This window comes from Lates calcarifer, unplaced genomic scaffold, assembly GCF_001640805.2.
Source record: "Lates calcarifer isolate ASB-BC8 unplaced genomic scaffold, TLL_Latcal_v3 _unitig_1111_quiver_1764, whole genome shotgun sequence".
Taxonomy (NCBI): domain Eukaryota; kingdom Metazoa; phylum Chordata; class Actinopteri; family Centropomidae; genus Lates; species Lates calcarifer.
The window spans coordinates 139-9,043 of NW_026115294.1; the positions used below are offsets into that span (position 1 = coordinate 139).

The 8,905-nt window shown below is 39.5% G+C and overlaps 1 long non-coding RNA gene and 1 pseudogene across 1 annotated transcript; one reads left to right on the top strand and one right to left on the bottom strand.

The window, feature by feature from the left end:
• Positions 1–205: 205 nt before the first annotated feature.
• On the bottom strand, positions 206–2,461 carry LOC127139307 (E3 ubiquitin-protein ligase RNF19B-like; annotated as a pseudogene).
• A 2,059-nt stretch (positions 2,462–4,520) lies between these two features.
• On the top strand, positions 4,521–5,635 carry LOC108886358 (uncharacterized). The gene is made up of 4 exons (XR_001961437.2): positions 4,521–4,544; positions 4,633–4,761; positions 5,015–5,049; positions 5,223–5,635. It is a non-coding gene; the product is annotated as an uncharacterized LOC108886358 (long non-coding RNA).
• The last annotated feature ends 3,270 nt before the right edge of the window (positions 5,636–8,905 follow it).

The following is an 8,905-nucleotide window of genomic DNA, read 5'->3' on the forward strand; positions in this document are numbered from 1 at the left end:
AAGATACATTTTTCTACACTGAGCTAGGTAAAATCTTCCATGTCTTTGGTGCTGAGTTACAGCTCAAATATTTGTACATATCAAACAACTGTTAAGAGTTTAAAGGATAATATAACTATTAATACCTTTAAATATAAATGCTTTCATTTTGTTTTTTGGTTTTTAATTATTCTGAATTTCTTTTGCTCATTAAGTGAAGACAGACCATCATTTCTCTTCCAGACGGGGATGGAGGTTTGTCTGGGAGCCACACCACTGGGACAGATTTTATATGGTGAACTGTTCTGACAACATTCACGCTTTAGTTTCAGGCAGACAAACAGAACTCCACACGGCAGCGAGGACAGTTAATATTTTTGCAGTATTGTCGGTTATGTTCCACCCTCATGCCACATGTAGGGCAGGCTCGGACGGAGGGGCAGCTGGTGACGCCCTCCACCTCGGGCAGACTGATGGTCTTACATGTCTGCAGAAGCTGCAGGTCCTTGTTGACGCAGCCGTCGTTGTCGCAGCGGTCCGATCGAGGGCCTGGACCCTTCCACTGCTTCTGACACTGCCAGCAGAACTGATAGTTCTTCTTTTGATCAGCTGTACATATGGTGCACTGGACGCACAGGTTGGAGAGATCCTTCCTCCCACATTTGTTTTGCACTGTGGGCACTGATGTGGAAAACAGTGAGGAGAGATATGAACAACACAACATATGAAAATAAGAAGTGTACTTGATTTTATTTTTTGAAAAGTCAACGTTCAACACTGGAGCACTCACTGGCTGAATCTCACAGTATTCAGCAGCAGCAGCCAGGCGGGCCATGGTCTCCTCAAAGTGCTCCATTTCCTCCACAGACAAATCAGCCAGTCTGCGCACTTCCTGGTACAACCACTGTTTATTACACAGTGTGGTACCTTCAACCACTGCAGGGCATCTGAATGTATAAATCCCCTTAAAACAACAAAGAGAAGAACCAGTTTAGGGTCACAGAAAACAACAGTAGCTGCTGCACAGCTTTTCTGTGTTACAGCAGTTAACACAGTGCGACTGTTGTAACTTTCCCTTCTCCAACACAAGACATGAGGTACCTCATCCAGCTGGCTGCGACACCACAGTGTTAGAGATTCAGGGTGACGGTGGCCGCAGGACATCTCTGCTCTGAGACATCCATCACCATCCTCTGAAACTGAGGTGCACAACAATAAGTGTATTAGCTGCTGACTTGTCAGGAATCAATAATCTGTAGTAATTCATGTCAAAACCACAGCATAACTCCATGTTCAGCAAGAAAAGAAATGAATCTTACACACTGGATCCAAGTCATCCCTCCTGTCGACAAACTTCAGGGTGGTATCTCGTGGGTCATATTTCTTCTCCACCTGTTCCTGAATGCTCATTTTGATCCTGAGTGGAAAAAAAACATCTAGCGATAATAAAATCACTGAAAAATGTCATTTACATCAACACTTTATTCCAGTTTACAGACTTACTATCATGAATGTCATCTAGGGGGATTCAAATATTAACCATGTCAGTGGTCACTGGACATCCTGAGTCTTATTGATACATTTGATAATACAACATGAAACAGGGTCATATCAGTGGAGTTCGTAACTTCTATTATTGCTCACTGTGTTACTTTGATTAGGGGCTTAGGCCTCATCTTTAAATGCCCATGATGTGGAGTTTTGGCACATCATGGACAACATTAAAAATATGCTGAATTAGCTTTGCAGTGTACTCGTGAGTGTACTAACACTACACTGGATTACTTTGAAAACGTGATGATTCCTAAGCACGTTCTGAAGTTTGAACACCTCTGGTCTGAGGTGTTGGAGTTTTACTGTTGACAAAACAAACATGGCTCAGCACATTTTATCAGCGTGACTGAGCTGATATAATTAAACCTCACTGACGTGCTACTCAGGGAATTTCCACCTGATTCACACTGACTTTAATATATTTACAGTAAAACACAGTGTATGTGTAAAACAAATAAACAAAGTTACTTTTATGTTACTTGAATGTTATTGTGGTTATTTTGCACATTTATTTGTAGATTAATAAAGAAAAGAATATGAATAGACTGGTAAAGAGTGTTCCCACTGTTAACCAAGACAAAGGTTTAATCAATATGCACTTTAATACAGTTCTAACATTTAATATGTCAAATAATACACAAGTATGAGCTTGATGAGTCTTATCTCTCACTACATAATGAAGCTTAAATGACCCCCCAGTGATAAATCAAACTTACCTATATCTGTATATCACATTCAAAGTACATAGATAAGAGAAAAAAGAGAATATTATGTTTTACCCTGGTGTGACAGCTGTAGTTTCCTTTAAGGACTTCCCCTTTATTCTCAACAGGAAGCAGTGTAGTCTACACCCGCGCCTGAAACTACACAAAGTCTGGAGATTTATTCAGCTCAGATTCAATACTCTGTGCTTTTCCATCAAGTATCCTGGATTTATATTTGGTGAGAGTCCCGATGTGTGTGTGTTTACTCTCTCCGTGTGTCGCGGTGTCTTCCTCCTTCAACCTGTCGCTGGTATCGAAAGTGAAAGATTGCAGGGCCGGATCAACATCAGATATGCTGCACGGTGAGTAGAGCTTTCGCTGTGTTTTACCCTCCCATTTTACTACGCACTCTAAAAAGTCATGTGTGTTATTGAGCCGTAAGAGTTATAGTGTACGTGTGTCGCTTTATAGAGGTTTATTATTGTGCTACTGTTGCACATTTTTCTCATTTTCAAAGTCTCGTTTTGAGACGCGGGGACATGGAAGATTGAGACGCTGCACGAGTTTCCATAACACCCAAACACAACAGCTGCTTTCACTGACCCCTTTTAGTGTTTAGTCAAATGTATGTAAAATCACTTTCTGCTGTGTTTCGACTATAAATCCTTAAAGTCTCTATGTATGATTACTGCCATTTCAAATGTGAATCGATCTGATCTCTTATTGTGATTTTTGTGTGTTGCTCCTGTTGAGTTGAGTTGCTGCAGAGACGTTTTGATAAAAGAGGCACTGAGGTCTTTTAGGTATTTACAGTAACAATTCCACAATATAAAACTACTCCATCTCCATTATTAATAAATGAAACTTGCAACAGAAAACATAAACAGTGATCAGCTGGGAAGAAATCTGTCAGTTGTTTCCACAGGCTGAATCCATACATCTAAAAAACAAAAAGTTCAATAATCTAAAAATGTCAATGCTCTCTTTCAAAGGACATCACTATGAATCATGACCGTGTAGAAATATTCAGGGAGAAACTAGACAACTTCACAATCTCAGGTAAGTCAGTGACATAATGAAACTACTTGCTCTTATCTTATGGCTCATACATTCCTGATAATGTGTGTGTTTTTGTCACTGTTGTGTCTCTAGATTACCATGGTCTCATCAGTCCAGGTCTTACATGCTATTTGAACAGCGTGCTCCAAGTGTTTTTTATGACTGAAGACTTCCGGGGTTCAATAAAACGGTTTGTAACTTGATCATGTTAAATAATCTGGCTTTGTGTCATTGGCTCCATGTTAAATAAAGTCACATGTTCTTTCCTTTGTGCCTCAGATGCTGCAGTGAAGATTCAGCAACCATTGACACAGTCCTGAGAAAACTGTTTGATGACTTAGAGAGAAGTTTGGCTGAAACTCAAAACATCATACAGATGCTGGGGATCACAGATGGTAAGTTTAGATTTGAGACATTTCACTGCAGCTATAGTAGTTTGTTAAAATCATGCAGAATAATAATAATATTATCTTACTCACTCTCACATTCAGTGTATGAGCAACATGATGCTGCAGAGTATTTTGAGAAGATCCTGTGTCTGACCAGTCCAGAGGCGGCCAAGGTCCACACACATTAATGTATTTATTTATATGGGACACTCTGCATTAATCAACGCTAACATTTAAGAACATAATGTGCTGGAGTTGACGTGGAGCTAGTTTGATCTATTTAATTTAGGGCTGCAGCTAACTTACTTTTACCTTTACCTTTGTGTTCAGGTATTCAAAGGAGAGCTGAGTCATAAAACCAAATGTGCCGAGTGTAAAAAGGAAAACAACTTCAGGAGCTCTTTTTGGATTCTGCCACTGGCAATGGAAAATTCATATCGTCAGACCTACAGCTTGGTATTAAGCTCTCCTTTAACAAGAATAAGACTTATGTGTCGTTCATATTGAGGGAGAGAATAACATGCAGAATAAATAAATACCATGTTTACAGAAGAGAGGATTGGAGGCTTTCTTCAACAAAGAAAAAGTCTGCGGGGAAAACAAGATGTTCTGCAACCAGTGCAAGAAAAAACAAGATGCAGACATTGTGAGTTATAAATGTGATCTTTATTAGAATAACTGTGACTTTGTGACTGTCCCTCGTTAAAGCAGATGTTTTCACTGTGTGATTTAGGACTGTGAGATGACACAAAATCCAGAGATTCTGACTCTCCTGCTCAAGAGATTTACCTTTGACTACAAGTGGGACTGCTACATCAAGCTTCACTGTGAAGTTGTGCCCCAAACTTTGCACATAGAGGTATTTTTGTAGATAATTTACATTCACTGGAAAATTGGTTTTCTTTTTTGCATCTCTGAAATTGTATGTCTGTGTTTTTTGTCTTCAGAATTGTGAGTACGACCTCTACGCTTTAGTCCACCACTTTGGTAACCTGTCAGGAGGTCATTACACTGCAGAGATCAAGTCTTTTGAAACTGGAGAGTGGTATCACTTTAACGATGACACTGTTGACAGGGTGAGCAGGCTCATTTTTCTATGTCACATTTCATCTCACAGTTAAACACACAACAGTAAGTTTTATAAAAATTCAGCGTTCAAGCTGCTGTGATATTTTTCACGTCTACAGGTCAGACAGCCGTTATTTAGTCTGGAAACACTCTGCAAAGTAAATATCTCCTTCAGTTTAATCAGAAATGAGCGTCATTTCCTCAGTGGTCATGATGTCATTTGCTGAGCTGAATTTTTGTTGTTGTTTCCTCTCAATCCAGGTCCCGCACAGCATACCTTCTTATGTATAGGAGGGGTAAGTAAATGCCCACATTTACTTCTAAGTTAACAGATTTATTTTTGTTTAAGTCACATTCTGCATGTTTTTTTTACACCCTAAAAAATATCTTTGCTATTGCTCATTTGAAATGTAGTTTGACACCTGTCTGGTGTCTGTCTGTGTTTAACCTCCCTTTGTTGTCTTCATAGTGAGCACCCATCCGGAAAAAACTGATGAAATCAGTGAGGAAGCTCAATGCTCACAAGTAGATGAAGGAGGTCAGGACGAGGCAGAGAGAGGAGAGGCTCCTGTTCCTCGTCATCAACTGAAGGAGGAAAGATGTCCTGGGGATGAAAACTTGAAGCATGTGAATGGTGACGTGTTAAATGAGATGACTGATGATACGGACTCTGAAGAACTGGAGACACAACCAGACCAGACAGCAGCATGTGTGACACCACAAGAAGACATACAGCGTCAGACAAACACTGGAGCAGATGGGGACAGTTTGCAAACACAAAAGTTATATTTTTCAAAGACTCAGACTTCAGGACATCATGAGCCAAACAGACATCATCTTAATACAAACTCAGAGCAAATTAATTCCCAAAAGCAAAGCCTAAAACTGACACAGTACAGGACAGGACAGCACTGTTGCAATGAACAGAAAAAAAACAAAACACATGACTGATAGAAGCTGTACAAGAAATAGAGTCATGAATACAGAAATTAAAGGTGTGAAAAATACAAGGCCGTCAGTAGCAGCCTGAAGAGAAGTGATTCAGAGTCCAATGCTGCTCTCACTTCAGTTCTACCCCGGACAAGGCGTTCTCACAGTAACTGTAGAATGGATGAAAGAATGGAGTATCGTTTCATCCAGCCCTGCAGAAGTTCAACCAACTCGAAGGGACACAATGAGAAAATGCAGCAAGTTGTGATGAAAGCAGAAAAAGCTACAAGTCCAAGAAAGACAAAAACACTAAGAATGAGGAGACAGTCAAACAAGAGCCATGGAGGTGATTAGATAAAGATCATGTCTGTGTATTATCATGCAGCAGGACTCATGCAGACCTTTTATGTTGACACAATTGTCTGTCTATCATGTTCTTATTGACTGTGAAAGATAAACTGACTGTGATACATCATATGTGACCTGGTGACCTAGACCCAGAATAAAAACAGTCCCCTGCCCCACTTAGAGACATGCAGGTGACTGGAATCTATATTTATGAAGAACCATGCTGATTGTATTAAGGGACTAAAACCCACTGAAAAACTTTTCTGTGTCGCTTGAGTGTAGCTTGTTAAAAATATATTCCTAATCCGGTGTCATCAGTGGTTCTCTGTGTTCAAACATACATGTGAAAACAGTGTTTTGTTACATTACTGATTTGAATAGTATAGCACTTGCACAAGTACAGTTGATTCTGTTTGGTTTATCTCTTCAAACCTCTTCAGGCCTTAATGTGTAACTGAAACATTAGACTCATCACTTTCAGACAGAGTCTCTTCTTAGAGGGGTCGATGGTTTTTGAGTCTAAAATGTAAAGAGATATTGAAAATACAAAATACACTTTATAATGTTTGTTAATGAGTTCAAATATTCAACTACACTGAATGAGTGAGAACAAAGTTAAAAGAGAGGCATGAAGGTGATGAAATAATAGAGATAATATCTGTATTTTTAAGTGATAAATGGTTGATTTTTCCTTATTTTCCTTACTTTCCCTCATGTTTATGCTTGTTATGCTACGATCCATGTTTGGAAAATAAGGTTAGTTTCATTACATCTGTAACAAGACTCACGCAAACCTGCTACTCTGACACTATGGGCTGTCAATCATGTGCTGCAATCAACTGTGACAAATAAAAAGTTATCAGCGATTGTTGTTTTGTATTAAATGATGCAGTTGTTAATTTTGATTAGGAAAACAGTCTAAAAAATATCGCTCAAAGACAACATTATACAGAACATATTCTGCTCCTTGGCCAGTTTCTACTGAAACCTTCATGTCCTTTCAGATCTCAATCTGACTTCAAAGTAGATTTGAAAGTAATAAAGAAATGTAGTGTGGACAGGAAATGTAATATGTGGACTCACAAGTTAAAGCACACAGACTTTATTATCTACATCAAGTTTGTATCTACACGTATGTTTTATGCTAAATGTGTAAGTAACGTTTGAATAGCAATGTTTTTCTTTTAGTTGTAGAATAATTATATATAACAACGTAAAGACCAATCATAGAGATTTAAACATCAAAACAACTGATATTAAATGTTCTTTACGTAAAAGGCTGGTGCTGAAGCTTCTCCCTCTCCTTTAAGGACGAAAGTGAAACTAGTTTTTGTCGCGTATCCCTGTCATCTGTTTCCGTGTTTGGCGAACACCACGAGGATCAGTCCTGAAATCCGCAACAAATGAAGATCGCGGCACAAGTTCGCAAAAGAACAATACAAACATGCGTTTCCAGGTCATGGTACATGGAATAACAGGGGACATGGTCACGATCGACCTGTGTAACACTGAGGAGGAGTTTAAGAAAATAACAGTGCTGCAGCTGAAGGAGAAGATAATAGAGAAGTTGATAGAGAGAGGATGTTACAACAACGGAGGTAAAACCACTTTGGATTACACATGATGTGACCCACACATGTCCATGACTGAAACAGCTACTTGACACTTGAGTCCAGATCATACAGTTAACATTAACTATAAGTTTTTATCTATTTAACACAAATTCATGTTTATAGGATCTGTAGGTTCAATATTAGACACTCCAGATTTACATTTTGAGAATTAAATGATGTCTTAATTCATTTGTGAATACAGCTGAGGATGATCTGCGGCTTATTTTCACGACCAAGAGTCTGGATGAAGACTCTGCCCTGCTGTGTGAATATGGAATCCAGCGCCGATCCGTCATTATGGTGGTCCTCAGGGTGCCAGGAGGAGGAGGGATTGACCCGGGGAAGGGAGATGGCGGCATGGGGGACAAAGAGGGCAAAAACCGAAGTATGGAAACGCTCTCTTATTTTTAAATCTACTCAGGTTGTATCTGTTCCCTTGGTGAGACTGGAGGGAGCTGTGCCATGTCATTACCCCTTGAATTCCTCCAATCAGAGACGAACTAGAGCGATTACACTCACTGCGCATGTGCGCAGGTGGACTGTCTTCCTGTTTTACAAATGAGGAACCGCGTTTGAAAATGTCCAGGGAAACTTATCAGCCACTTCAGGTGTTTGAGAAGTTAAACCGAGCTAAAAACCAGACATCGTGCTGGTCGACAAACAACAGAAGAAGACAGAGGTGATCGATGTAGTGATCCAGAACAACAAGATACTGCACAGAACCCTCACACTCTACCTGGAACCAGGTACCTTTCAGTTTAGTTTCGTTATATTTTAAAAGCCTACATGAACTGGATTACGTGCAAAGTTAATAATTATCAATTGCATGCTAATAGTTGGTCAAAACACATGTTTGCAGACAGATCTCCCGGTTTCTGTTGTTCAAACGATAATAATCACTTTGTGTAACGATTTTTAGCAACACTAAGCTGGTTTTAAGTATTTTTCTCATGTGAAGATAATCTTTGTGAATCTGGGTTTGCTTTGCTGTGCTGTATGTGACTGATTGTATACTGAAGAGTGACAGTTATCTATCCTGACTTCCTGTGTTTTGATTGACAATCTAAATATCAGGGCCTGTCTTCATTCTCCTAATCTTCATCACATCTGCTCTCTGACCCTGTGTAGTCATTTTGGTTCACATCAGCTCCTCTGCTTTTCTGTACTTAAACTTCTCAGTGAAGTGCAGTCAACACTGAGGCCATCTCTTCCTAATTTCCTTAGTCACAAAGTGCATCCAGTCAAGAATGAAGGAGACAAC